The 27593-nt window shown below is 41.3% G+C and overlaps 1 protein-coding gene across 3 annotated transcripts in view; it reads right to left on the bottom strand.

Moving 5' to 3' along the window:
* Positions 1-27304, bottom strand: part of LOC129721699 (uncharacterized) — a 160250-nt gene extending 132946 nt beyond the window's left edge. Inside the window, exons 1-2 of one of the 3 annotated variants that reach the window (XM_055674576.1) lie at positions 26991-27304; positions 26771-26930 (exon numbers count right to left, since the gene is read on the bottom strand). The gene's annotated coding sequence lies outside the window, so the exon portion shown is untranslated. Of the gene's footprint in view, positions 1-26770 lie in introns of all 3 variants that reach the window. The other 2 variants (XM_055674575.1, XM_055674578.1) reach the window with 2 other exon arrangements.
* Positions 27305-27593: the final 289 nt, after the last annotated feature.

Here is a 27593-nt window from a genome sequence, read left to right as displayed (position 1 = left end):
GATGCGCCAACGCGTGAGTGGGTGGCAGCCGATCAACTTAAGGATTGCAACTTGAGGATAAAGGACCGGTTTTTCAACTACAGCATCATCAACGTGCACTGCCCACTTGAAGGAAGACCCGATGACGAGAGGGAAGCGTTCTATGCGCAGCAGTCATTGGGGACAAGAATACTAAGGTCCTAAGGAGGCAATGTACAGACCGGTAATCGGGCCAGATAGCCTGCACGCCGTGTCTAATGGCAACGACCATCGGTGCGTAAACTTCGCGGCCTCCTGTGGTATGGTAGTTTTAAGTACCTTTTTCCCCCGTAAAGATATTCACAAATCCGACAAATCGAATTAAATCGACCACGTTCTAATCGACGGCAGGTTCTTCTCTGACATCATAAATGTTTGCATTTATCGCAGTGCAAACATAGATTCGGACCACTACATCGTAGCTGTGTGCATGCGCTCAAAATATAACATCCGCCGAAGTCAAACGCCGCGACAAAATATTGAGCAACTGCGGGACGCCGTGGTTGCACAGGAATACGCACAGCAGCTGGAGACAGCGTTACCAACGGAATAGCAGCTTACGTGAGCTCAAACTGGAAAAAAATTGAAAGACTATAGCTTTTTACCAATTCCTGTGAATTGCCCCTGGTCAGCTTGGGAGTGCGTCAAAAGGCCGCAGAGTAATTGCTCGCCGAGCTTATAGCTCCTACGTTTCCTTACCGGAAAACTTCTTTGAAGTCTCTGAAAACTTTACGCACTTTCGATCTTGCTAGAGGCACCAATGGTTAAAAAGCTATATTTTTTTCATATTTTAGCCATTTTGAGTTCTATGGCAATTTTGTTCAACCTTTGTCAACCAGTGCACACTGGGCCCGAAATGAAATCTAGCTTAATGAACTTACTAGCGCTCTCACGGTTCAAACAAACGGTTTCCGATCTTCGACAAAGTGTCTTGCTCTTGGTATAGATGCTAACTTCATTCTTTTATAACTTTTTCTAACTTTTATAGATAATTTAAAAAACAGAAAATGATTTGGTTATATTTGCTAATCGATGGCAAAATTGATTGAAGAAATTGTATATTTTTTGTTTTAAACTTTGTATCATAGTTTTACTTAAGTACTCAAAAAACTTTCGTACTCAGTAGGAAAGGACAAGTGAGAGAAATAAGTTGGCATCACTACGCCATCTTTGCGGCTAAATCGCAAACTAATTTGAGCATCTAATTGAGAGCCCTAACTATACCAAAAACCTCTGTAGAAGATCGGAAACCGATTGATTTAACCGTGAAGTTCGTTCTGCTAAATTTCATTTCTGGCCCTGTGTGCAGTGTAATCAACCGAACGTAACACTCTTTGTATATAAATTAGAATTTAGAATTAGCCTTTTAAAAAAAAGACACTTGGTTGTGAAAAAAAAACAGCTGAAACATCGAAGACTAACAAACTGTCTACAATCAGTTCATTGAGAACGATACAATTGCTTGCGTACCGCTTACGATTACGCCGTACACAGCTGAATAAAAATCGCTAATGAAGCGTTCTGCAGCAAAGAATTGTTTCTTGGGTGTGATAGTATAATAGAACAATCAACCGGCATGTCTAGCAGCAGTCGCAACCCGTCCAAACTTTTCCATGTGAAAATTCAACCAAAGCATGGTGACACATTCAGACGGTGGTGTTTGAATTTAGATTTTCCGGCAACGTCTCCACCCACCATCGTACGCGAATCGTTTTCCGTGAATCCACTCTATTTCTTTCCATGGTTGGAATGCCACAGCGACCTAGAAGTTGACACTGAACTGAAGCCGCGTGGCGAAAAAACAACTGCAACACCAAACATCCGAAACATCCGTGTCCGCGGGCAAGTTTCAAGTTCAAACATCTGTCGCCAACACCTCGCCACCGCGCACCAGCTTGCGGAGCCGCCGCTGAGCGGTAAATAATTATTTGCTTAGTTTTTCCTGCTTATTTTTAGGTTTCACGCTTTTCTTTGCCGCAACGCTCAATGCGCGCACGTCTGAGGGTGGTTCAACATTTTGATACGATAATGTTACGCTCATTGGCATGCTGGCTTTTAAACTTTTACCCATTAGCAGAACGTATAACAAATTTTAACAACATTTTTACTGAAACACTGTTTTACGACACTGCTAACTTAAACTAAATAAACAACGCTGCACATGGGTCCATCCTAGTGCGCAATTATTCGCGTTTCGATTACCTAATATTTTCGATGGAGCGCGTAAACAAACACTAAAATGGGATCGTCAAATTTTGCTATTTTTGCCTTCTCCGTACTCCGTAGCTCGAATTGACTATCTAGCAGTAGACAGAAGAGACCAAAGCGAGCAGGACGTACCTAGAAGAAGACATCCATGAAACACGTAAAGCGGCGCCTTGCAATCCGATATAAATTGATTCATTCAATTCCACCTGATTTGTACTCCAATCCTATTTCTATTGAAGCAAATGCAATTGAATTCGCAAAACTGACCGTGACTGCATTGAATGCAATGAATGGATGCTATTTGAGGGTGCTTGTCTTCAACTAGGCATATATTGGACTAGATTGATGCTGGAAAGTGGTCGGCAGATGCAAAATTAGATGCTTGGGTTGAGGATTACGTTAGTCAGCAATGAACTAGAGTATGCTAGAGTTGTACATCTGACTATCCGTTAATGCTTGTTTGGTCGGCAGGTAGGAATAAATATTTCAATATGTTTCCATAAACGAACAACAAGATATCACTTGTCAAATTAACAGTTCTATACCTTTGTTTTATTAGCAACTGTTGTCCACTACTATAGTAGTACTATAGTTTCGCATCAATTTATAAATGATATGAGCGGAGCTTCGACTAGAAATGTGGCTTCGCTATGTTGAGATAAAATCACTAAATTGAAAATCGACTGTTTAATCGAAGCTTACATTGCCTGCTAACTGATACCATTTATCACAAATCGTCAGAGGTGCAAAGTGGTTAAGAGACTATGAACGTGGCGAGGAATATGGTGTTAATGATTATTCCGGTACCGGTTGTGTGTCAGGGGAGTGGATTTTTCATATAACATCGTATGGAAACTTTAAAAATTGGGCGCAAAAATATAGTTTTACCGATCGATCTGAAAAGTTACACAGTTGTCATAGGACCTAAAGGAACACGAAAAGTGCATGTGAGTTAACATTTATTTTTTGTCTTACCGTAATGAACATACATTAACACTTGCGAATAACATTAAATAAATATGTTTCAAATAAGGTATCGGCTCTATTATCGTCAGGTTTTACCTATTATCGTTGATGAAGTCATAGAGAACTAATATTTTGCAGAGAGGTACTCTGCATTATGAAAAATCATCATGCAAGAAATTAACGATCTTGCACATCATAATAGGTAATAGGTAAAACCTGACGACAAAAGAGCCGATACCTTATATGACGCGATTTTTTTAACGTAGTATTATTGAAACGTCACTGTATTCATATTTAGGTTGGGCTCGATTATATATCATTCGATTAAATATCATTTAAGATTCGATTTTTTATAGAAGAATTTTTTTTATATTTCAAATACGACTTTCTTTTCACAACTTTTGAACCACGTGTTCAGTCATTATAATTCATTAGTTAATCCTTAACTAACCCGTTCATCTGATATCAATATTGTTCAAATCGGTTGTGTAATTTCTGAGATAATGAAGTTTCGTGATTTCCACATTTTGATGAATAACATGCAAACTAAAAATCCGATTACAATAAAATTTAATATGGTTGTATGGGGCAACTAGCCCTTTCATTAGAGAATAATTTTGTGAAAATCGGGCCAGCCATCTCTGAGAAAATCGAAAGAGATTGAAAAGTTGCACATACACACACACGCACACACACCCACACTCACACCCACACACAAACACACACACGCACATATACGCACACACACGCACACATACACACACACACAGGCACACGCCCGCACACACACATACACACACACACAAACACACACACAGACAAACATACAGGCTGATATTTCGTGTTTTTGACAACCTAGAAAGTTGCGGTTTCCAGCGAACTTGTTCAGAAGGTCAGAGGCTACTGTATGATGGCCAATTCAGTGTGAACCTGCTAGAAAGTTACGGCCCAAGTAACACACGTTGTTATAGAACAGTTGAGATAACTCCTCTAAAACAACCTTCAGTTATAGATTTCAGTTATCATTACCTTTTTCATGACATCTCTATCATCAGAAAAGCGCAAAAGTTGAAGGCCACTATAACAAGTACTGGTGCTATATGAAGTTTTATATAACTTCATGAAAGCAAGCCAACTTGTTAGACTGAAGCTGCAAAATACATCCCGAGTACCAATACGGTTAAAAAACGTTCAAAACAAGTTATTTTCAAGTTGTAATTGCCAACTAATCATAACATCGTTGCCGTAAGCATGAAACTTCAAAATAAAAATTTTGTAGAACGGCGCTGATTTATATTAGGAACAATAAAAAAATAGTGATTATGGCGTTTCGAATAATCACCGAAAAATAAGAAACAATATTAGATCAACGTTTCGATGCTTGTAATACAAAGTTCTACGTGCGCGTCAAATTTCATGGTGAAACATTGTGTTTTACTTCTGAAAAAATCATGCGCCATTCATTGGATACCGTTTTCTATTTGTCAATCAGTGAAAAAAAGATTATGCATTTCAGAATGTTCGCTGATTTATTTATATAATTGCGAAGACTCAATTTAGCCCACCACCGCATGGGCTTAGTTCGTGAACAACTATCTGGCATCTCTTTCTGCACTGACCCAGTGGAATAGAGAAATTCGCGCATTCATGGGTCAGAATCCGCCACAACAAAGCGCATGCGCAAATGCGTTGCTATGACAACATTTACCCAGCGCATGCGCAAATGTGGTGTTATGCGCAGTGCGACTAAATCGACAATCGTGTCGTCAATTGCACTTCCAATTAATTTTAAATTGATTATAAAAAGCAATGTACAACCTTTCAAAATGGATTGTTTCTGTAGCTTGAATATTAAAATTGTTTTCGCATAGTTCCAACGTTATCTAGATTTAAAATAAAACAAAACTAAAAAACATAGTTAGATATACGGTAACAAAAAATGAAGTGATATTGGTTGCACAGCAAGCGTTTTGTTTATCTTTTCATGGCACATTTTAACCCACCTCGAATAGTTTAATTGAAATCGTTCAAATATTTGAATAACAATTTGATCAAGTAATTTTGCGTTGGCTGCTGAATACTAAGATCAATCATAAGAAAAGCACTTTGTAGGTACGTAGTATTATTATTAGGCCTGTAATATTGAACAGGCGCGGCTGCCCCGGCATTTTATACACAGTTTTTCTAATAGTGCAAGCATCTGGAAGACAATTTGAAAATAAATGCCATTCATGTAATAGTTGTTGTTCGTTCAACCCATGCTATTGAAAAACATCTCCAAAACCAGGAAAAAACGAGCTTGTTCTCGAAATGTGGTTGAATCACTGGTGAAAAACAACTTCTCGTAAATGATGTATTTTGAATTGTTTTCTTTTTATATGACTTTTTATATTTTTTAGTTGTTTTTTTATATGACTACTGTCATTGTAAATTCTTTTCTAACATGTTTTGTGTGTTACTTGGGGGTGTTTAGCAAACTTGTTCAAGTTTATGAAGCAGAAACTCCTGATCTTCTGAACAACTTGCTGAAAATCGCAACTCTCTTAATGGCGATATTATTAGGCTAAATTAGGTTCAAACACTCATAACTACATGCACACTAGCGCTGCGTTGCGGCTGAATTCCACACTATACTGTCCGCCAATTACAAGCCCTTGACCTTCTGAGCTACTTTGCTGAAAATTGTAACTCTCTAAATGGTGGGATTCTTGAACTAAATTAAGTTCGAAATACTCAAAACTACATGCACACTAGCGCTGCCTTGGGGCTGAATTCCGAACTATACTCTCCTGCAATCACAAGTCCTTAACCTGCTGAGCACCTTTGCTGAAGACCACAATTTTCTAGGTTTCCGGAATCAAGGGTTAGAGTTACATAAATCTGCTCATTTTAGGTGATGCTAAACTATATAATTATAATTCGCATGCGACATTGTTCGATTCTTACCACGGTGACCTAATCCTAATTTTCCGTTGCTGTCGTAGAGATGCAGAGATAAACTCGGTCTCCGACAAGAACGATTGTGACACCTCCTTCCTTAAAATCTCTTTCTTTACCCTAACGACCGTAAGGACGCGGCAGGCGCCGTTATGGATCTATACAAAGCGAACATTGAACATTGAATATGGTAAACTAATCCCAAGTAGCCATATACGTGGTTCTCTGTGCAACTTCACTAGCTCAGATCCATCACAGAGAAGCAACTACGAGATGTGCGGTTGTCAAGCTCAAGCTTAAGCTCCTACCACATATCGGTTATTGTTATCCATCATGTGGTTATGCTGTTGTTATAGTTTGAAATCTGACGGAAGGTTTGCCAGTTTCATTTCCAATTTTACAGAATGTACCCCACTATAGGAAACAAAGACGTAGTCCCACGTCGTAGGGCAATTTTTGATGAAAACGTCTAGAACATAGTAGGCATCTGATACCACACCAGAAAAAGTTGATTGCAATTTTTTGATTTTTAGATATTTGAAGAAAGTCTGTGTATAAAACTACTTTTATGGGATTAATTTTCAAGAGATAAAACCAAAGGGTCTTCAGTAAAGTTTTTCTACTCTGAAAAAAATTTCATCTCACCTATAGATGGAATAACTAAAAAACTATTTTCATCAAAATTTCCCACTGTGATATGAGACACTTTGCCAAATATACTGTAGCATTTAAATGACATTTTTACACTCAAAACGCTGGCGATCACGTTTTTCACGATTTAAACTACTGTGCGTTGTTCTCAGTGCAGCGCTCCCTTCAAAAGCTTAAAAGAATTTTCTTGATTTGCTAGGACATCAGTAACTTAAAGAAAATAATGACTAATAAAACGTACACTACAAAATCAAAAATAACTCTGATAAACACAGGTTTTGCCCTAAAGCACAAACTAGAAAATCATGAAAGATTATAGCTTATAACCCATTCCTGTGAATTTTGGAGCCCTTGGTAAAGGCAATTTTTTCAGAGACTTAAATGAGTTTTTTCGTACGCAGACGTCAAAGTGACGAATCCGGCGAACAATTACTTTGCGGCCTTTTGACGCACTTCTGCATGCACTAGGGGCATCAAAATTCACAGGAATGGCGAAAAAGCTGTTATGTTTTTAAAGCAACTCTTTTAAGCTTTAGCACAATTTTTTTTCGCTTTTGTCGTCTAGTGTAATAGGAACATCAATTTATTCTGAAAAATTCTGAGGAATTCGGAAAAACATTATTTGAAAAAAAATCTACTAAAATTTTCCCAGTGAAGATCGATTGAAAAAAGAATTTGGATGAGATAATACAAAAATGATAAAAATTTCTGAAAATCATTGTTTAATCTTATCTATAAAAGCAAAATTCTGTAACGCAGTGTTAATCTTATTACTAGTGTTTCTTTTTTTTTTTGCTGGGGTGTATTCGACTGTTGAATGGCCAGAAGGCACCCAAAATGAACATATTTAAAACCAGAATGATGCCGATAGAATGATTTTCATTTCATACTCCAATTTAAACTCGAAAATGGTAACTCCTGGTTCCTGAAAAACTCTTATATGACCAAACACCGTCCAATATGAGTATTCTATGATGCTCAGATGACAGAAATCATATCCAGAAGTTTTTTAAAATCCAAGATGGAAAGTTAAGGATTCTAAAAAATAGCTGAATGGCCAAATAATATTATTTTCCCGAGCTGCTTCAATTACACCTGTGCATAAAGCAGGTAGGACGTTACGACATATCGAGGAATTTCGATTTTGAGTTGTCTCCCGAAGGTGTTTGAAAGCCTTATCCATGGCTCGTATTAACCCGAATATGATTTCAGGATGGCAGCACGGATTCATGAAAAAACGTTAGACTGTTACTAACATTATGGCTTTTGTTTCTGCTGTGACGAATGCGCTCGAGAAGCGCCAGCAAATCGATGCCATTTATGTTGATTTTGCTAAAGTCTTCGATAGAGTGCCGCATATCTTGATTGTTACGAAGTTTAAAAAATGGGATTTACTGTGTGGCTGACATGGCGGTTACGGTCGGCTTTCACCAATCGCAGTGCTTTTGTTCGTGTGAATGGTACTAGTTCACTCCCATCAGGTCTGCACCAAGGGAGCCACTTGGGTCCACTACTATTTATTCTGTATAATAACGACTTGTGTTCCACTATAAAATCTCCAAAGTACATGTTCGTCGTTGATCTGAAGTTTTACAGTGTAGTAGCATCGAGAGTCGACTGCTGTGCTTTATAATCCGATATTGATTTGCTGCTAAATTGGTGTACACTGAACGCAATGGAAGTGAATGTGCAGAAATGCAATGTCATCTCATTTTGCAGAAACAGGCAAACCGCACTGTTCGACTATAAGATGCAGACAGTCCGTATCACTAGAGCGAATTCGGTGAAAAATTCGGGATTCTCCTGGACAATAACTTGTGTTTCGCTCAGCACGTTGCAGTTACTACTGCTAAAGCCTATGCTGTACTGGGCTTCAGCAGAAGGAATACGCAGCCGTTTTTAATTACATTTATTTCCTGAAGTCCCTCTACTGTGCGCTTGTACGCAGTATACTCGAGTATGGAGTACTCGTTTGGTCACCTTACCACGCTGTTCAGATCAACCGGATTTAATAAATCCAGCGTCATTTGGTTCGTTATGTTCTGAGAATGTCTACCTCCCTATGAACACCGATGTGCCCTCATATACTGCCGCTATTCGCATAATAGTCCTATGTAAAAGTTGCAAGTCCTATGTAAATTTTGCGAAAATGGGTCCATTTTAGCATGTTTTTCAAGAATAGCCATTAGAAAAATAAGGTTTGATTCCTACAACCTCGATTTTAATGACTACTCTTGTAGAGTATGCCAAAATGGACCCATTCCCGCAAAAAATAAGAAAACATAGGACATCTACATAGGACTGTTATGCGAATAGCGGCAGTATAGCTGCCCACTAGGGTGGGACAAAAAAAATGTGTGCTCCCATGCACTTTTCGTGTTCCTTATGGGTCCCATAACAACTGTGTAGCTTTTCAGATCGATCGGTGAAACGCCCGATTTGCGCCCGATTTTTAAAGTTTCCATACGATTTTATATGGGAAAATCCACTTTTTCAAAACTTGTTCTCTAGAAATTCCCAGTTGGCTCCTAAAAATATGTCGACACATGATATTTGTAGGAAATTTTCCTGGGAAAAACTCTTCTGAAGACCGTAACGCGCTACGACGCTTGTAGAAATAGCTATTCACCCCAAACTGATTGAATGTCTGACAGACGGCTCACCATTGAAATTTTCCAGCAACACTGCTACAGCATGCTGCTATTGCAGACTTGCTTAAGTATGAGAAATAATTTCGCGTGGAATTAACTGCCAAAGTGTGATTTTTGCTCATAGTATCTTCGGGGAAGCCTCCGAGATAAATTCAAGTGATATCATTCCTCATCACATGGTTGAATTTGCAACAGCAGCATGCTGCAGCAGTATTGCTAGTAAAATTCAATGGTGAGCCGTTCGTCAGATATTCAATCAGTCTGGGGTGAATATTTTTTTCATAAGCAAGGTAGCGCCTTGCGGTCTTCAGAAGAGTTTTTCCCAGGAAAATTTTCTACAAATATCATGTGTCGATATATTTTTAGGAGCCAACTAGGAATTTCTAGAGAACAAGTTTTTTCCCATATAATAATCGTAACAAATAGGAGAAGTTTACTGCAACGTTTGTTAAATTTTGATCTTCTGGGAAACAATGTGGATAGCCCAGAGCTGCTAAAACGAGTTCAATTCAACGTACCATCTAGAACGGTTAGACGATTAGATTTCTTGAGACTTCCTATGCATCACACTTTATTTGGTCAGAACAATCCAATCGGTATGTGTTGTCGTGTATTTAATGCTGTGTCTGTTTATTATGACTTTGATATAACTAGAACTATTCTGAAATCTAGAATATTAAGAACTGTCAAAGAATATTAAGAACTGCTAATATTAAGAACTGTCTGTACGATACTATCGAAAACCAGTAAATAAATAAATCAATTATCTAATAAGAAGATTTCCAGAATCGGGATACCCAAAGATCCCACAATGGAGTATCTTATTCTAGTTAGCCTCCATCATCATCAAATATTGGACACTATCAAAAAAATAATTTATTAATAAACAGCATCAATGATTTTTGTACCCGTTCACTTAACGAAAGAATAGGAAATAATCCTAAAACTCATACAATTCAGCACTACTCACGAACTAGAACCTATGCTGTCGTCTTGCGGTCTGCTAACTATTAACTTCAGACGAGCAAAGAAAATCGTGCGCATCTATTTTGAACAGTAATTCACGGCATGTCCGGTCTGTAGACCAGCTGCGGCTGCTGGGAAAGAAAGTTTTAATGTTCCCCCAAAAATAAACAACCAGTATTTAACGTGCCGGGTGTTAACTGATGGATTGAAATCAGACGATTGAAAAATCGAGTGAAAAGGTTGAGTTGAAGGCATTCCCTTTCTATGCCAAAAGTCCATACTCAATGAACTTCGTTCAATGAAATCATCGATTTGAACAAGGATCTCTAGTGCAACGAAACGGAAAGCGATTTCAAAGTTTAATGCACTCTCCTCTGTTGATTGCACTCTTTCCGATGAAAACAAATCGATTTTATTTTCTGACAGCTTTTCTGTTTCTTGAAACGCTATTGTACTTTATACATTACGTACATACACACACTCACATGAGCGTTCACATATTATCGAGTTTCCTTCTGCACATTTACGCTTCTATCCATTTTGGGATCAGCGAACTTTTCTCGAGCATCACATCGTCGACGGGGCAAAAACAATCAAAACAACAGCAGGAAAGCGAGTCAAGGATACAGCAATCGCTCGAACAAGTGCCACCAGAAGCGTCCCCTCGGCAGTTCCACATATGTTTGTGATGTTAGGCAGCGCTCCGCTGCTTGGAAGTTCGCCCTAGTCTGGCTATCCCAGAGACAAGACAAAGAAGGATGGTAAAAATCAAACCAAAATACCGGAACTTCTGAATCCGATTCACGAATGGGTGCGAGCGTCGTAGTAGCGGAAAGATGCGTGACATATGTGTTTGTACGTACAAGGGTGCTTTCCTGACCCAACGTGGGGATGGCAAACGCTCCGAAAACGATCAGTCACATCCAGTCCAGGCGGATGGACACCGAAGTCAGATGACAAATGGCAGACGAAACGGTGTTAAGTATCGGAGCCGTGTTAGGCTGTATTTGATTGATACAGTTCAGTATGCCTATCTTGTGATGTTTCTGGTATTATATAAAGTCTGGTCCATTTAGAAGTGATGGACATCGTCATGGGAATATTGCCGAGGTAGGCGGTAATTCCCATGGGTGGATTTGGACGTTGTTAACAATCATGTATTTGCGCCGGATGGTAGCTTTGACAAAGAAATAACCTTGAATAAAATAATTGCTCTATCGAGCAGTGTAGGTATTGTTGATTGGTGTGAATGCGTTCCACAGCTATGGCAAATTGGGCATTCAGAATGACGCAGCTGGTTGTTCGCTCCAATTAATTAAAACTAACGTTTCTTTTAGCTACAACTAACAAAATGAGCAAATAATAATAAATCAATTATGAAAAAGTTGCTTGAAGATAAAGGGCCGCAAATGTGCCCACAATGGAATAAGTCAAAAATGAACTTCAGTAACATATTTTTCAGCAAAACTCATATCTACAAATGATTTTGAAAATATTGTGCCTCATCAACGCCAAACGAAAGTAAGCAACAAAATTAATCCGATTGTAGATTGTAGAGTAATTGTAGTTCACAAAATACTAAAACCCTTACGCCTCCATAGTGAAATAATCTAGTGGAGACGAATCGTGTTTTAGTGCTTTCTATTGTTAGACGAATTGTATGACATTAATCTGCTTCACCCTATTAGGCTGATATAGAAAGACCCGAATAGAGCAAAATCTGCAAATTGAACATGAAAAAGCTTCCGACACAAGTTACCACCTCATCAACAACTCCGTACTCATCCCATTAGGAAGTATTCACTGGAGGCACCGGGGAATCACTGACACGAATCCATCAAAGGTCGAGCTGCAAGCAAATTGCTCACAGTCAGAGAGCACCATTCATTGCTCTAGACATGATTTCATTCCGGTGTGGTGGGGAAAAATACCATTTGAATACACCATTTTTTTCTCCTTGGCAGCGCATTTTTGCAGTCAATTTACTCAGATTGTCACCTCCACCATCGCTACTACTGCCATGTGACACATAAATACTTCGACAGTACGAACCGCTAAAACGACGATGATGAATAGTGTTTGCCTAATGGTGTCGTCGTCGACGTCGTCTTCGCCGTCGTACACACGCTCGGTTGAATTGGTTGACGCGACATCAGGTTTGGTTCGTTGGTCCAACTGATTCGAGCAAAAGATTCAGACAGAGAGAGAGAGCAGAGCTCTGAAATGCACGCTATTCGTATATTATTTATGGCACGTTACACCAACATCGTTGGAACACGTGTTTCCTGTGCTGCCCTGTAGTGGCGGCCCTTTTTCCGTTCCGTGGCACAAAGTAGTTGCGAGTTTTATGACCCATTTGCCCCCTTGTTCCCCGCGAGATCCAGTTCAGACCGAAAGCTACAAGTATAATTCGATGCAAATATTCCTATTGTGATCGTAATCATACGGCTGTCGGGTTGACGGTGCTAATTTGTTGCTTCGCGCTTTTCATTATTGGCTATAAGTAGAACTATACCTGTAGCTGCCAGCTGGGGAGGAATGTTTTGCTGAGAATGCACGTTCCGGAGTATGATTCAATTGTTTTTTTTTGTGCTGAATGTAGAAAGATTCGAACCCGGAAAGGTTCAGAAACACTTCAACACTTTTCAAGTCATGTCACAACACAGAAGAGGGAGCAATTAAATGAGGAAATAGAAGTCAAACACCCGTCGTATTTCACACCGCTAATAATGTTTGTTTCGTGTTTGCACTGTCAAAGTCATGTGTCAGGTTTCAAACATATTCCGGATGACATGTTGAATAACATAGTTCTAGTCCATAGTACTATTATTTATCCAGTTTTTTTAAAAGATGTTCAACAACAATTCGGTTCATAACGCGGGATAAATACCATAGCTACAATTTTATAAATTAATATAAAATAACTTTTACAATATTGTTGTTTTGAATGATGAATTACATTTAGCCCAAGCCTCTGACAAGACAAGTTCAAGAACTTGTATACAGTTGATAACTGAATCAAAAAGATTAAAATTCCATAAATCAGTAAATGTTGATTTTTATTTCAACTTTTATAAAATATATCAACCGTTCGGTAATGCCAATCTTTTTTATTTAGTTTTAATCTTTTTTTCTAATAAACCTACGCACAGTGCAGTAAGACGAGACAAATAGGGTTGGTATTAAGTTCGACATTCAAACAATTTTCCCTACTCAGTTGATTGCCCAATTCCGGGTAATTTATTATGCCGGAAATCAACATAATGAAATCGTTTGGAGTACTGGTTTCCAGCCTTTTGGATCCACGACCCCTTTTACTAGGCACGAAGGGCCTCAACTCTTTGCAAAGCACAAAGAGTTTAGCGGATCCTAAAATACGAGGTTGGGTTTGTAGGGTTTATTTCACGTATCCTGCACGTCTAATTTGTTTCATGTCTTGGTTTTAATATGCAGAAGGGTTGGAAATCTGCTCTCACAGAGGGGTCTAGAAAAACATTTTCATCACCTGTCAATTTTACCAAGGCCTTCGCGGCCCCCGCCTGGATGAACCTCGAGGCTCTCTTACCTGCCGCGAGTCCTCTATTGGACACCATTGATTCAGAGTATTCAATTACCTGCTTACAAAAAATGTAAGAACGATTTGTTCAAATGGCTTGAAAACAAAATTCGATAGTTAGTTTTTCTTTCCATAATAACATTTTTCGAAATTCGTTTTCGGTATGGGATGATATCTAACAAAATAATTTTCGTATCTCAGTCGAAGTTAACATTTTGAGTTAGTGCCATAAGAACTAGAAATAATCAATCCCTTAGAGAAATACTTGCTCATCGTACAAATATTGCAAATCCAAATTTAAATAGCAGATTTTTCAAGATTATTACAGTTTTTGTGCTGAAATTGCTTTGACAAGGCATAATGCAAATTAATTCATGATTCTTCTGATTACTTCATTTTATTCGCGAAAGTTTTAAAAGAATATCATGCCTAATTCTATCTAGCTTATTCAACTAGAAACTGCCGATCAATTAATTGTGATGCAACTTCAACCTCACAACACAACCCAATCACTAAATTTATTGTCACTTATTCATCTAAAATCGATCTGACTTTGAACTAATTTCGACTGCGCTCCGTCATCTCATAGTTGTCAACCTGACTGGCAGCGACCGAAATAAACAAATGGCCGTGAATTTCCAACATTTTCGGGCAAACGTTAATTAATCTCTATCGAACGAAAAAAAAATGCAAAAGATTTCAATCAGCATCTGACAGCAATCCATCCGAACCGGAACAGAATGTGACGCACGCGCCTCCACTTACTCTCCATTTGACGGTGACCGAAAATAGATCCAAACATTGTTTATTATTCTATCCATTCGAGCGGAATGTTCTCGGTTCGATCTATGAGGGGTAACCGCGGTCTCCTCCGGATGGAGTCATCCGGCTCCGATGGAGGCGCACTGTTGTTTATGTTTACACTCAGTCGACGTTTTATGCATTTGGAGCACACCCGCGGGCACAGAATCCCATTAAATCTCCTAGCACTCGGTGTGTTATTAAATATAACGGTCCTCACAACATGGACGGATCCCTCCCAGAGATGGGAGAAGTGCCAACGATTGAAGCAGGTAGAGGGCACTTTGGAAATTTGAGCTGATGATCAAGGCTTATTGTGTGCGCTGCCAGGTTAATGGTTGTTTATTTCCGTTTTTGATTACCGTTGCAGGAAAGGGTGTAATCACAAAACTACACACTGTGTGTTAAGCTCCTGCAGAGTGGGGGCCTGGTACGTAACAATTAGCAGCTTGATTGTTTTCGTTTATGGAAGCTACCACAAGAGAATTGGTATTGATGACAATGATAATAATTGAGGTAGTTAACGACGTAGTACTATTTGGTAAAAGTAATTTGGCCAATTAGTTAAGCCAATTAAATGAACATCATATACTAGTTCAGGCAATTAGATGAACATCATAAACCACGAAATATTTTCGATCAAGATTGCTGAAACACTTTCTTTTGCTGAGCTTGTCGTTTATGATTTATTTCTTTGAAGAAAATCGTGTTGCGAGTTGGTAGTTATTTTCGCTGTATTTTTTTTTTAAATCTATAAATTTAGATAAGAGTTCCGTACAAAGAGCCGATTGAAAGATTTCCCTCCTGCGCCTTGACCTGGGTCCAGGTTAGATTCCTGTCGACTCCTTTGATTTCCTCGCAGAGGCTGCGTTGCCTCAAGCTCCTGGGTCTGCCTCTGCTGCGATGTGCTGCTGGATTCCAGTCCAGCGCTTGCTTGCCTTACACCGGCGACTACCCGACTAGGGTCGGACTCCGTTATGCCGGACTCTGTATGTAAAAGCATCGTACTGCGGAGCTCCGTTATGCCGGACTCTGTTTGTTAAAGCCTCGTACTGCGCTTCGATGAGGTTGCCGATTTTATCTGGGGTGGCATTGCGCATTTCGTTTCGACTGATTTTTGTTCGTTTCGACCACATTTGACATTGCCGATTTCGATTCGAGCTCGGAACGAGTAGATGGCGTATTATTGCAGTTGATCTTCGAGCAAAACTGGCATTACGTAATGGTTTGATCGAGCATTTTTTAGCTCGAAAGTGATAAAAAATGGTCGATAGGTTGAAGACATTCGTTTGTACCTAAGTTTGTTGACTAAAACATAAATAATTTCACAAAACATCTGTGGAGCGGAAAAACATTAATTTGGTAGGGTGCACTAGCGAGTAGATTCAAAGTAGGGGCTAACTTTAACGGAGCAGGAATTGTACTAGTGCAGTTTGGAGGGAAATATTGTACTTAAAATAGGTTCGAGTGCTCCCCGCCTTATCTTGGAACGTTGACGAAACCATGAAAAAAAATTCTTTTGCATCAGAAAATAACTAACTTTGTTCCATTTTAAAAAACATTCAAAGATTAATATTTTGCTTTAAGGACACATCTTATTATAAACGTGAAAAATACCAATCTCTAGGGGCAAGACACTTTTGATATATGGTGGAATATTTCCAATATTAGCTATTACAAAGTATTTATTGTTGCATTATTAAGCGTCAGTGTGATGTCAATGTGTCGGATAAACGATAAATATCAAAATTTATCAGCCGATATCGTAAAACATTACCGAAATATTTTTCATGAAAATAAAGTTGTCCAGCCCCTAGACAAATCTGACATTTATTTTCGAGTCAATGTTTGCTCGAAATAGACTGCAATAAAATTGGGGTGTCGAAAATAATACGCAATACCAACGCCACCTCGAAACGAGTTTGATTTCCATCGATTCGAGTTACTCGAAGCGAAATGCGCAATGTCACCCCTGGAACTCCTTTGCGTCTCAAGGCGCCCCATTAATTTTCGTGGTTAAGTCGGTCAAAAATGTTTTCATAGTCAATGTATACCAAATATAGGGGCTCTTGGAATTCATTGACCTGCCGTCGGAGAGTTGCGTCGTTTTTCTCTTTGCACAGGACTTTGAGAACATTGCACCTCGCCAATTGTTTTATACAGTCAAATCTCTCTTATTGGAGATCTTTACTGAGACACCTTTGCAGAATAGTTGATGCAGTATTCTTGCGAATGACATGAGGTCAGCTTCGAGCATCCCTGCTAATCGACCCCGAAAGGTTTGTTGGATTTTGTCGAAACTTGAAGAAGTTGTTCGAGGCGTTTCAACTGGTCAATGGGGTCGATAAGTAACTGTTCGATCGCGCCTTTTACAGGCATCCTTGGATTAATCCTCGCTCCACGCAGACGCTGTGAGGTATCGTAGAGGAGGCGAATATCGATGGTTGCTGCAGCTCTCTCCCCTTCTTCATACAGGGAGTCCGCTCGGACTCGCTTGTACCGTTTACAAGAACATTTAACTCTTCTTAAATCTCTTCTCAAATACCGTTGACGAGCTCCGTTCTCAGCTCCAGCGGGGTTTCACCCGCTCTATCGCGGCTTCCCTCCGCACCTCTATCTTCCTCCAGGTTTCATCTGTGATCCACTCTTGCCTCTGGGTGCGCGGCTGACCCAGATTCTTCTCGCTAGAATCGATAAAGGCGTTCTTGATAGCTATCCGTTGTTGCTCTACTTTGCCAACTTCCGAAATATCCCCTGTATTGGAGATCAAATTCACCAAGAACGGTATCTCTTCTAATCGGCGTGTGTTATATCGCCGTTCAAGCCTCTCCTTCCGGCGCTAAATCTGCGCGATGCGCAGGCTGATCTCGCCAATCAGAAGGTGATCAGACGCGATTTCGACACTACATTTATTTCTGATATTGAGAAGGCTTCGTCTCTATTTTCGACAAATGCAGATGTCGTCGATCTGTTTCTCGGTATGTTCTTCACGGAATACCCACGTGACTTTGTGCACTGGTCGATGGGAAAAGATCGAACCCTCTCTGCAAATAGCTCGCCATTCTCGTTTATTTCTCCAAGACCACGACGACCCGTGACGCGCTCATACTCCGTAGACTGTAGATCTTGATGTCGCCTTTTAGCACCCTATCTACGCATTTTATTGACAATAAAAGTTTTCCTTGTCCAGTAGCTCGGAAGCATCAGTTGGCGCATAACACTGGAATTTGTGTGGAATGCAGGTCAGAAGTTCGTGTTTGTCTTGAAACAGCTGGGCGTCGACGTTAGACAGCATCCCCTCGTCCAACATAAACATCCCGCGGTCCCAGAGTGCCACGTCGGTGATGGTTTGGGGGCTGTATCCAGGTGTGTAGGAAGCTCCCATTGGTGTTTATCGACTTACTTACTTACTTAGATGGCCGTACGTCCTAAGACATGGCCTGCATAACGTGGTTCCGCCAATTCACTCGGTCCATGGCTGCCTGCCTCCAGTTCCGCGGGCACCCGGTACTTTGCAGATCGTGCTCCATCTGGTCCACCCATCTCGCTCGTTGCGCCCCTCGCCTTCTCGTTCCCGCCGGATTTGAAGCGAACACCAATTTTGCAGGGTAGCTATCCGGCATTCTAGCTACATGCCCTGCCCAGCGTATCCTTCCAGCTTTAGCCACTTTCTGAATACTGGGTTCGCCGTAGAGGCGCGCAAGCTCGTGGTTCATCCTACGCCTCCACACTCCGTTCTCCTGCACACCGCCAAAGATGGTTCCGCAAAGCAAATAAATTGACCCGATCTGTTGAAAATCGTGCCCCGCATGTCAAACCCCGCTCGTCTCCTAACACCCTCTAGCGCGACGTTAAACAATAAGCAGGAGAGACCATCACCTTGTCGGAGCCCCCTGTGAGACTCGAACGGGTCCGACGTTCCACCCGAAATTCTCACACAACACTTCACATCCTCCATCGTAGCCTTAATCAGTCTTGTCAGCTTCCCCGGGAAGCCGTTTTCGTCTAGAATTTTCCATAGCTCTTGTCGGTTTATCGAATCGTATGCGGCTTTAAAATCGACGAAAAGATGGTGTGTAGGGACTCTAAACTCACGGCACTTTTGGAGGATCTGCCGCAGTGTAAAGATTTGGGCAGTTGTAGACCGTCCTTCCATGAAGCCGGCCTGATAGCTTCCTACAAACCTGCTGGCTAATGGTGACAGGCGGCATTCAGGACTCGCTCGATAGTTCTCGCAGTCTAGTTTGTCGCCCTTTTTTGTATATGGGGCAGATAACCCCTTCTTTCCACTCCTCCGGTAGCTGTTCTGTTTCCCAGATCTCGACGATCAGCCGATGATCGCTCGATAGTTCTCGCAGTCTAGTTTGTCGCCCTTTTTTGTATATGGGGCAGATAACCCCTTCTTTCCACTCCTCTGGTAGCTGTTCTGTTTCCCAGATCTCGACGATCAGCCGATGCAGCGAGCTACCCAGTTTGTCGGGGCCCATCTTAATAAGCTCAGCTCCGATGCCGTCTTTTCCGGCCGCTTTGTTGTTCTTGAGCTGCCGGATCGCATCCTTAACTTCGCTTATTGTGGGGGGTGGCACATCTTCGTCGTTCGTTGCACCGACCACGTCATCTCCGCTCCTGTTGTGGTCTCCTGCTTGCACGCCATTCAGGTGTCCATCGTAGTGCTGCTTCCACCTTTCGATCACCTCACGATCATCCGTCAAAATGCCTCCATTCTTATCCCTACACATTTCGGCTCGCGGGATCCGTTGAGTTTCTGGTAGAACTTTCGTGTTTCGTGTGTGCAGTGCAGCTGCTCGAGTTCTTCACATTCCTCCTCTTCCTGGCGACGCTTTTTTTCCTTGAAGAGTTGGACTTGCTGCCTCCGTTTCAGTCTATATCGCTCCACATTCTGACGGGTGGCTCTACGCAGCATTGTTGCCCGCGCTGCGTTCTTCTCGTCCAAAATCTGCCGACATTCTTCGTCAAACCACTCGTTACGTCGATTCGGTTGCACGTGTCCCAGGACTTCCTCCACAGCACTGCTGATAGCTGTTTTCACGGCATTCCAGCGATCCCCTAGAGGGGCTTCTTCAAGCTCTCCCTCTTCTGGCAGTGCAGCTTCGAGCGATGACGCGTACTGTGTTGCGATGTCGTGTTGTTTCAGTCGCGCGAGATTATACCGTGGCGGGCGACGGTACCGTATGTTATTCACAACGGATAGTTTTTGGCGTATCTTAACCATCACTAGGTAGTGATCCGAATCGATGTTAGCGCCTCGATGTGATCTGACATCGATAATGTCCGAGAAGTGCCGACCATCTATCAAAACGTGGTCGATTTGTGTTTCTGTTCTATTCGGTGATCTCCAGGTGAGTCTATGGTGGAGGCTATGCTGAAAGAAGGTGCTACGTATGGCCATGTTCTTGGAGGTGGCGAAGTCGATTAGTCTGAGGCCATTTTCATTCGTCAGCTGGTGTGCACTGAATCGTCCAATCACCGGTCTGTACTCCTCCTCCTGGCCAACCTGAGCGTTGTAATCACCGATGATGATCTTGACATCATGTTTTGGGCAGCGGTCATATTCACTCTCCAACTGCGCGTAGAATTCGTCCTTGTCGTCATCGGTACTTCCGAGGTGTGGGCTATGCACGTTGATAATACTAATGTTGAAAAAACGGCCTTTGATCCCCAACCTGCACATTCTAGGGCTGATTGGCCACCACCCGATCACCCGCTTCTGCATCTCTCCCATCACTCTAAAAGCTGTTCCCAGCTCATGTGTGCTTCCACAACTCTGGTAGATGGTGTGACCATCCCTGTACGTACGCACCATCGTCTCCTTCCAGCATACCTCCTGCAGCGCTACGATGTTGAACTTGCGGGTCTTCAATTCCTCGGAAAGCACGCGGGTACTTCCTAGGAAGTTGAGAGATCGGCAGTTCCATGTTCCGAGAAACCAATCGTTAGTCCGTTTTCGTTGCCTAGGTCTTAGCCGATTGTTTCGGTCCGTACTTAACGTTATTGCGTTCGTTGCTGTTGTTTTTTAATGGTGCGGGCTTGCAAGGCCAGCGACCAACCCCACTATGTCGCAGGAGGGCCATCGTAGTGCCATTGTTTAGAGTCCCGGGCACTACCAGGACTTGAGAAGGACACCGCGTTACTTAGAACGCTTCTGTTGGTATCGATCCCAGGAAACTCCCTTCCGAGAAAGGAAGCCACGCCCCCAGTCAGCATGCGACCAGCAGTCCCACCAGGGTTGGTTACCCGATCTTTCCACTGGTTACTCGCACATCAGTTGGTACCACGAGATGGTAGGGGTACGGTAGCTGGAAAGCTGAGGTTCACTAGTGGGAACTGTTATGCGCCTTTGGTCCAGTCATTAACCAACATTAACCATTGGTGCTTATCGAGAAAAGCTTGAAAATCAAGGCCGTGCGATATGAGACCAAGTCCCTGAAGAAATTTGTGGCCCCGGCACTCCTACGGAAATGCTCATTAAGTCTTTCAACAGAACGGCGCACCGGCCCACACGGCGAATATCATCCAAGCGTGGTGTCGGGAGAGTTTGACTGATTTTCTCGATAAGACTTTGGGCACAGAACAGATATGCAACTAAAGAACCAAAAACGAGACCAAATTTCTTTATTTCAAGTATCGACATCTAGCTGTGGAGAGGACGCATTTTACACTCAAAATTTCAAAATTTCATGTTAGGTATAATAAACGGTATGGAAAAAAATATTGTCGTTAGTCGTGAAATTCGGTTTCTAACTCGAACGAAAACATTTAAGTAATTCAACTACTTGGTTAAAATGATTTCAATAGTCGCAGGGTGTACGATCCAAGAAATTTCGTGAAGCAATATTTGAATGGTTGAGAGATTTTTGGTTTAATTTTTTCTATTCATGTTGGTTGTGAATTGTTACTAAATTTCCGCTCAAAAAATCTCTTGAATGCGATCCTTACTTACTTACTTTCCTGGTGAAACTTCCCTCAGGATTTCACCTGCGTCACAATGTTATGCCAACGTCCTTGCTCCATAGCAGCTTGTCTCCTGTTTTTTGAGGGTCCCACACTTCCAAGATCTTGCTCAGATTGGTCTAACCACCTAGTTCGTTGTGCACCTCTACGTCTTGTACCGGCCGGATTCGAGACGAACACCATTTTTGCGGGATTGTTGTCCGGCATTCTTACAACATGTCTCGATTCGCCGTAGAGTTGCGCCACCTCGTGGTTCATCCTTCCCCTCCAGACGCCATCCTCACATACTCCGCCGAAGATAGTCCTTAGCACACGTCGTTCGAAAACGGCCAGTGCTTGCAAGTCCTCCTCGAGCATTGTCCATGTCTCGTGCCCGTCTGGTACATGGTGCACTTGGTACGGGGGCGAAGATTACCAGACCTCAACGTCTTGTGGAGTCCGTAGTAAGCACGACTTCCAGCTACATTACGTCTGCGGATTTCTCTACTGCAGTTGTTGTCTGACGTTACCAAAGATCCGAGGTATACAAATTCGTCAACCACCAGTCCTCTCCGTCAATTATCACGCTACTGCCTATGCGAGCCCTATCGCGCTTGGTTCCTCCTGCTAGCAGATACTTAGTCTTTGACGTATTCACTTTCAATCCAACCTTTTCTGCTTCACGTTTCAGTTTGGTGTACTGTTCAGCAACCGCCTGGAACGTCCTTCCGACAAGGTCCACGTTGTCAGCGAAGCAGATGAACTGGCTGGATTTATTGAGAATCGTGCCCCGCATGTTAAAGGCCGAACGTTTCATCACACCGCAATGTTGAACGGGAGGCAGGAAAGACCGTCGCCTTGTCGAAGTCCCTTGCGTGCTTCAAACGGGTTTGATAATGTTCACTGTACACCATCCATCGTGCCTTGATCAGTCTTGTTAGTTTCGCAGGGAAACCATTTTCGTCCATGATTTTCCATAGCTCTACACGGTCGATAGTATCGTAGGCGGCCTTGAAATCGATGAGCAGGTGGTGCGTGAGGACTTGGTATTCGCAACACTTTTGGAGGTTCTGCCGCAGCGTGAAGATTTGGTCCGTTTTCGATCGCCCACCCACAAAACCGGCTTGATAACTTCCAACAAACCTGCTAGCGGCGAGAGATGGTGAAGACCGATCTGGGAGAGCACTTTATAGGCTGCGTTGTGAATCGTGATCGCTCGATAGTTCTCACATTCCAACTTGTCACCCTTCTTGTATACTGGGCATATTAGAACACAGTCCCATCTTAACTTGATTTCGATAGATTTAAGATCACCTTTTTGTCTGGTCATTGAAGCAAAAAAGAATAGATTTTTGTTGCATGTTCAAACTATTGGAACGAACTGCTCGAACACTGTAAAATCAATATAGGAGAGAAAAGCGAATAACGAATGCGAAAGCGTGGGCTATGATTTGCAGCAGAGTTTTGTTCGAAGTTGCATAACTGTTCTGTGCTTTGAGCCTCCCAGCTCCCCGGCCCTTAATCCCATGCTGGAAATCAGAGCGAAAATAACGTGAGCGCTCTGAATTAAGCTAAGAAGCTCATTTCCAAGATCTGGGACAAGATGTTGAGCCAGCTGCATGCCGTGTGCAAGTTTTTTGAGAAACGTCATAAGCTCTTTGTACAGCACAATGGTGGGGGGGGGGCTCATTCCCAGCTAATATGTCGTGAAGGTTCTCAATAAACATTGTCTTATTAAAAATAACTAGAGAATATCTGGTATTTTTATTTTTAAACACATTTTTAAAGTGTATTCGAACTTTTTAAATACCCTGTACATGGAGAAGCAGCTGCAGGAAATTCCAGGAAAGTGGCAAAAGCGACACCGCACGTAAATAAGAAAATAAGAAAGAAAGTAAGTTTCTCAAACGTACTCCAGGCAGGGCCAATCGAGGCGTATTGGGTCATACTGTCCCAGTTGATGTACAAAAACCGTTGGGAAGCCCGCACAGCTCAACAACTCAAGTTCCGTATCAAGTCATCATGGTCTGGATCGCAAGGGGGTCCAGACCATGATGACAAGGCTTCCGGGAATCTTGAAGAAGAATGCGATTCCTCATTTCACCGATTACAATTGTTTTTATCAAACTAACTGTTCTTGACATGTGTAAAATAAAAAAAAATTACCTAATCGGTTAACCGGATTAAAATATTTGTCAAAATTCCGGATAATCGAGTTTTACCCATATTATGATAATGCGGCAATTAAAAATTTTGTCCTTTTGATACTTCGACAGTTTGATTTTATGACATTTTGACAAAAGCGATGTTTTGTATTGTGTTGATCTCAATGTTTACGATCAAATCCATTTTTGTAGTTTTCGTTTGAAAGCTGATCGCAGCCGCTCAAAATTTATTATTTCTTTTCTTATGTGAACTACAGTATCAATTCACAATACTTGAAGAAATGTACATTTACATGAATTCTAAGTTATTTTAAAAACCTTACAGAAGTAAGTTCACCATTAGTCACGTATTTCTTATTTCAATCTATGAGGTTTACTGTGCAGTGTTTCACGTGATTTTTTCTGTAGATTTGAGAAATGTCTATTTTACCCTCTAGGAACAAAACAAAAACAAACATTTCAGGTATCCACATTAAAAAAAACATTGACGGCCGATTATGTTACCAGTTACTAACTCTGAGCATTGCGAAGTAGTTTAAAAATATTGCTTTTGTAGCGTCTCTCTCTATTGCACGCCATATTCAGAAAACCGGCGCTTTTATCCAACTAAGTTGCCTTTTTGATACAATGACGTAATTTTTATTAAAAATACACTCTTATTATAATGACAAATGAGTATGCTGCATATACATCCAGACCGACTTTATAAAGAGTATTTTAAGGGCTGACATGAAAAGTTGGACGAGTATCAGATCAAGTCACGAACTCGGTGCTAAGTAACGCTTGTAACGAATAGACACATCAATGTTGCGACGTTTACCGATCAAAGCAGTAGTGTCGTTAAATTTTATTTGTATACACAGCTAGCGATCTTAGGTCGATCTTGTTTTTGGTGCCTCAGTTCCGTGTATGTCGCTTACCTGTTCGCATGAATCAACTCGCTTTGTTATACTTCGGCACTTCGCTGAGTGTACATAATTAAATAGAAAATCATTCAATGAGCACCAATCGTGCGTTATATACAAGCTAATCGTACATAGGAAAACAAATACACTCAAGCACAAATCCATTCCGGTTGAACTTGACTTTGTAATCACATTGCTCCATCACACCAGTATGTCTTACTACAAGCATCACCGATAGTATACATATACAACGCCTGTAGCGGCACACTGCGTACAACCGTTCAAGATGTTACTCATCGCTTTAGTCCGCTTGAATCGGTCTGTGATCACGAAAGATCAGTAAACATTTTATTCGTCTACGTTCAGTTTGTTTGTGAACAACTTTGGTATTGGCTTCTAGTTTTGTGCGAAAAATAAAACATGACTTTATAAGAGCAACGAGTTTTGTTGTTTACGAAGAATTATGAGTTATTATGAAGTTTTTAAATAACAATTAGAGCACGTGTCTTTAGCCGACCCTGATTCAATAAACTCCAATTCATTCCCTTAGTTAATATTAATGTTCCGAAATCATTTTCATACTAGTCATCGAACGAGACGTCCATTTTGATAACTACACTTGATTCTGTGAATAACAAACCATCCCGACCGCGTTCTATCCGATGGCAGTATCTTCTATCATCCTTCCGGAGAACAAATATTAACTCGACAGCCACATGGCAACATGCGCTCGAAATTGTTGACGGTTTACCACACACGACATAGTCGTCACTCCGGCTGTTGTACAACCACGAGCCGCCCGGGGACCAACAAACGATTACTTAGTAGACGAGTTGAGTGCATCAACTTCCCAAGTTTGTTGCTGTTGTATGAGATGTCATTTTCCAGAACTGTGGCTACTGGGTGAGATTTAACAGAAAAAAATCAAACCGCGTAAGAAAAGTTAAAGAGGATCGCTTGGCTTTTTTGGTCACCATTGTGTTGAGAATAATTGGAGGCGATTGCAGGTCCTACGTCCAAAACTTTGGGCTGATTTTTACTATAGGACCTTCAATTCTTAAAAAAACACCATGGAAGTGAGGAATAACACCTAGTATTTGAGCTTAATCGATAAAGTTATTCTTGTGTTAAACTTTTGCCTAATGGATTAAGAAAATGGGTTACATATTATATTTATATGACACAACATTGGCGGAATTAGGCCGACAGAAAATAAGTGAAAATGTAGTAAATCTATAGTTTATGAATATATTGAATAATTTTGATGCTATTAAAGCAAATTCAAGTCTAAAAATCTCATTAATAACTTTTTAGTTTTTAGTATTAGCCTCAATGTGCCATACATAAGTCTAGAATAGCCCTACATTAGAATCGAATACTGCAACGATATATGGCAGCACTGATTTATCCAAGAAACATTACGTATTATTGGTATCATAACAGTCAATTGTCAATAATTTTTGGAGATGGTCGCAAGAGCAGTTCACTATAAAGCTAACCGATTAGAAACATTCAACATTATTCCTTTGACTGATTACTAAGGGCAAACTGTATAAAAGAACACGTTTGTCTCCGTCCGAGTGCTTACTAATACAATACATTACCGCCGTTGATAGCCTCGTAGAAACAATTAGCTTTATTCTGAACAATCATGAAGCGCATCTATGTAGCAAAAGCGCCACTACGAACATTCCAACTGTTCATAGATTGACTGTTCATATTACACTGTACAAATCCCGCCAGTAACGGCTCTCGATTATCAGTTTCGACAGATGCATGCATGAGAAATAATCGAGACTTGATTGTGAGACGGCACTACGGTGAAAACAATTTTCATCGCTTACTTATCTGGCAGTACTATACGTAATGTTGACTTGCTTCGAGCGATCCGTGTTCGGAGAAGTTGAAGTTAATGTAAACAGTGCGCCATCGTTTCTGAACTAATCCGGGGTGTTCAAATGGCAATACTTATAACCTAACTGAACAATTATTCACCTTATTTAACACGTCTGCAGACGATTAAGCTGCAACAACGAGACGATAACTTCACAGCTGCAAAAATGAGGCCACTGTTCCGGAACGAGACAATCTTCAATGGAGACTTTTATTTTATCTTTAACCTTCCAAATTCACCGAAACACTGGAAAGGAATTCACTGTTAACACTTTCAACTGCTTATTTTGCATCGACAATCGCAAAATAATCAACAACCCACCGTAAAATAAACACACACACTTGGTGAAGTCGTCGTTCGATTAACCGTACTTCCACTACTCTGAGGCCAAAAAATAAAACTAACAAAGCTTACTCACAATTTACCGAACGCACCGTGCAACTTGTTACTCCTTTACTGTCTCCGATATGTTACAACTAATATCCACAAAAATACCGCCGAACAGGCGGCTCAATTCGCCGAAACAACAAACAACAACGTCGTATACGCCGCGGTACAGAGAGAGCGAAAAGAGACACACCAACTTTCGGATTCGACGACGATCAAAGGCGAACTGAGCGAGCGACGGAATGGTTCATGTTTCGAAAGCGGCAACGATGCTCCGTAAGCTCCAAAACCCGACACCGACCGGTCATGCTATACGCTCCCGAATCTACTCTCACGCCTGTCGCTGTCGCATGCTTTCGACACCACTACATGCTTGCGCCCACTGGGTGGCAAGTGAGCTCGAAGCAAATCTCGATGATAGTACCGTCGATGACGATGATGACGGTCGGTGGTGGCAACTGCGACGACAACCACGACGAGAAAAGCCGGAGAGATACGAAAATGTGCATGGTTATTGGTTTAGTCGAATTGTGGGCA

Source organism: Wyeomyia smithii, chromosome 2, assembly GCF_029784165.1.
Source record: "Wyeomyia smithii strain HCP4-BCI-WySm-NY-G18 chromosome 2, ASM2978416v1, whole genome shotgun sequence".
Lineage (NCBI taxonomy): Eukaryota > Metazoa > Arthropoda > Insecta > Diptera > Culicidae > Wyeomyia > Wyeomyia smithii.
The sequence above is the reverse complement of the archived record's forward strand: the minus strand, read 5'-3'. Positions and strand labels throughout refer to the sequence as shown.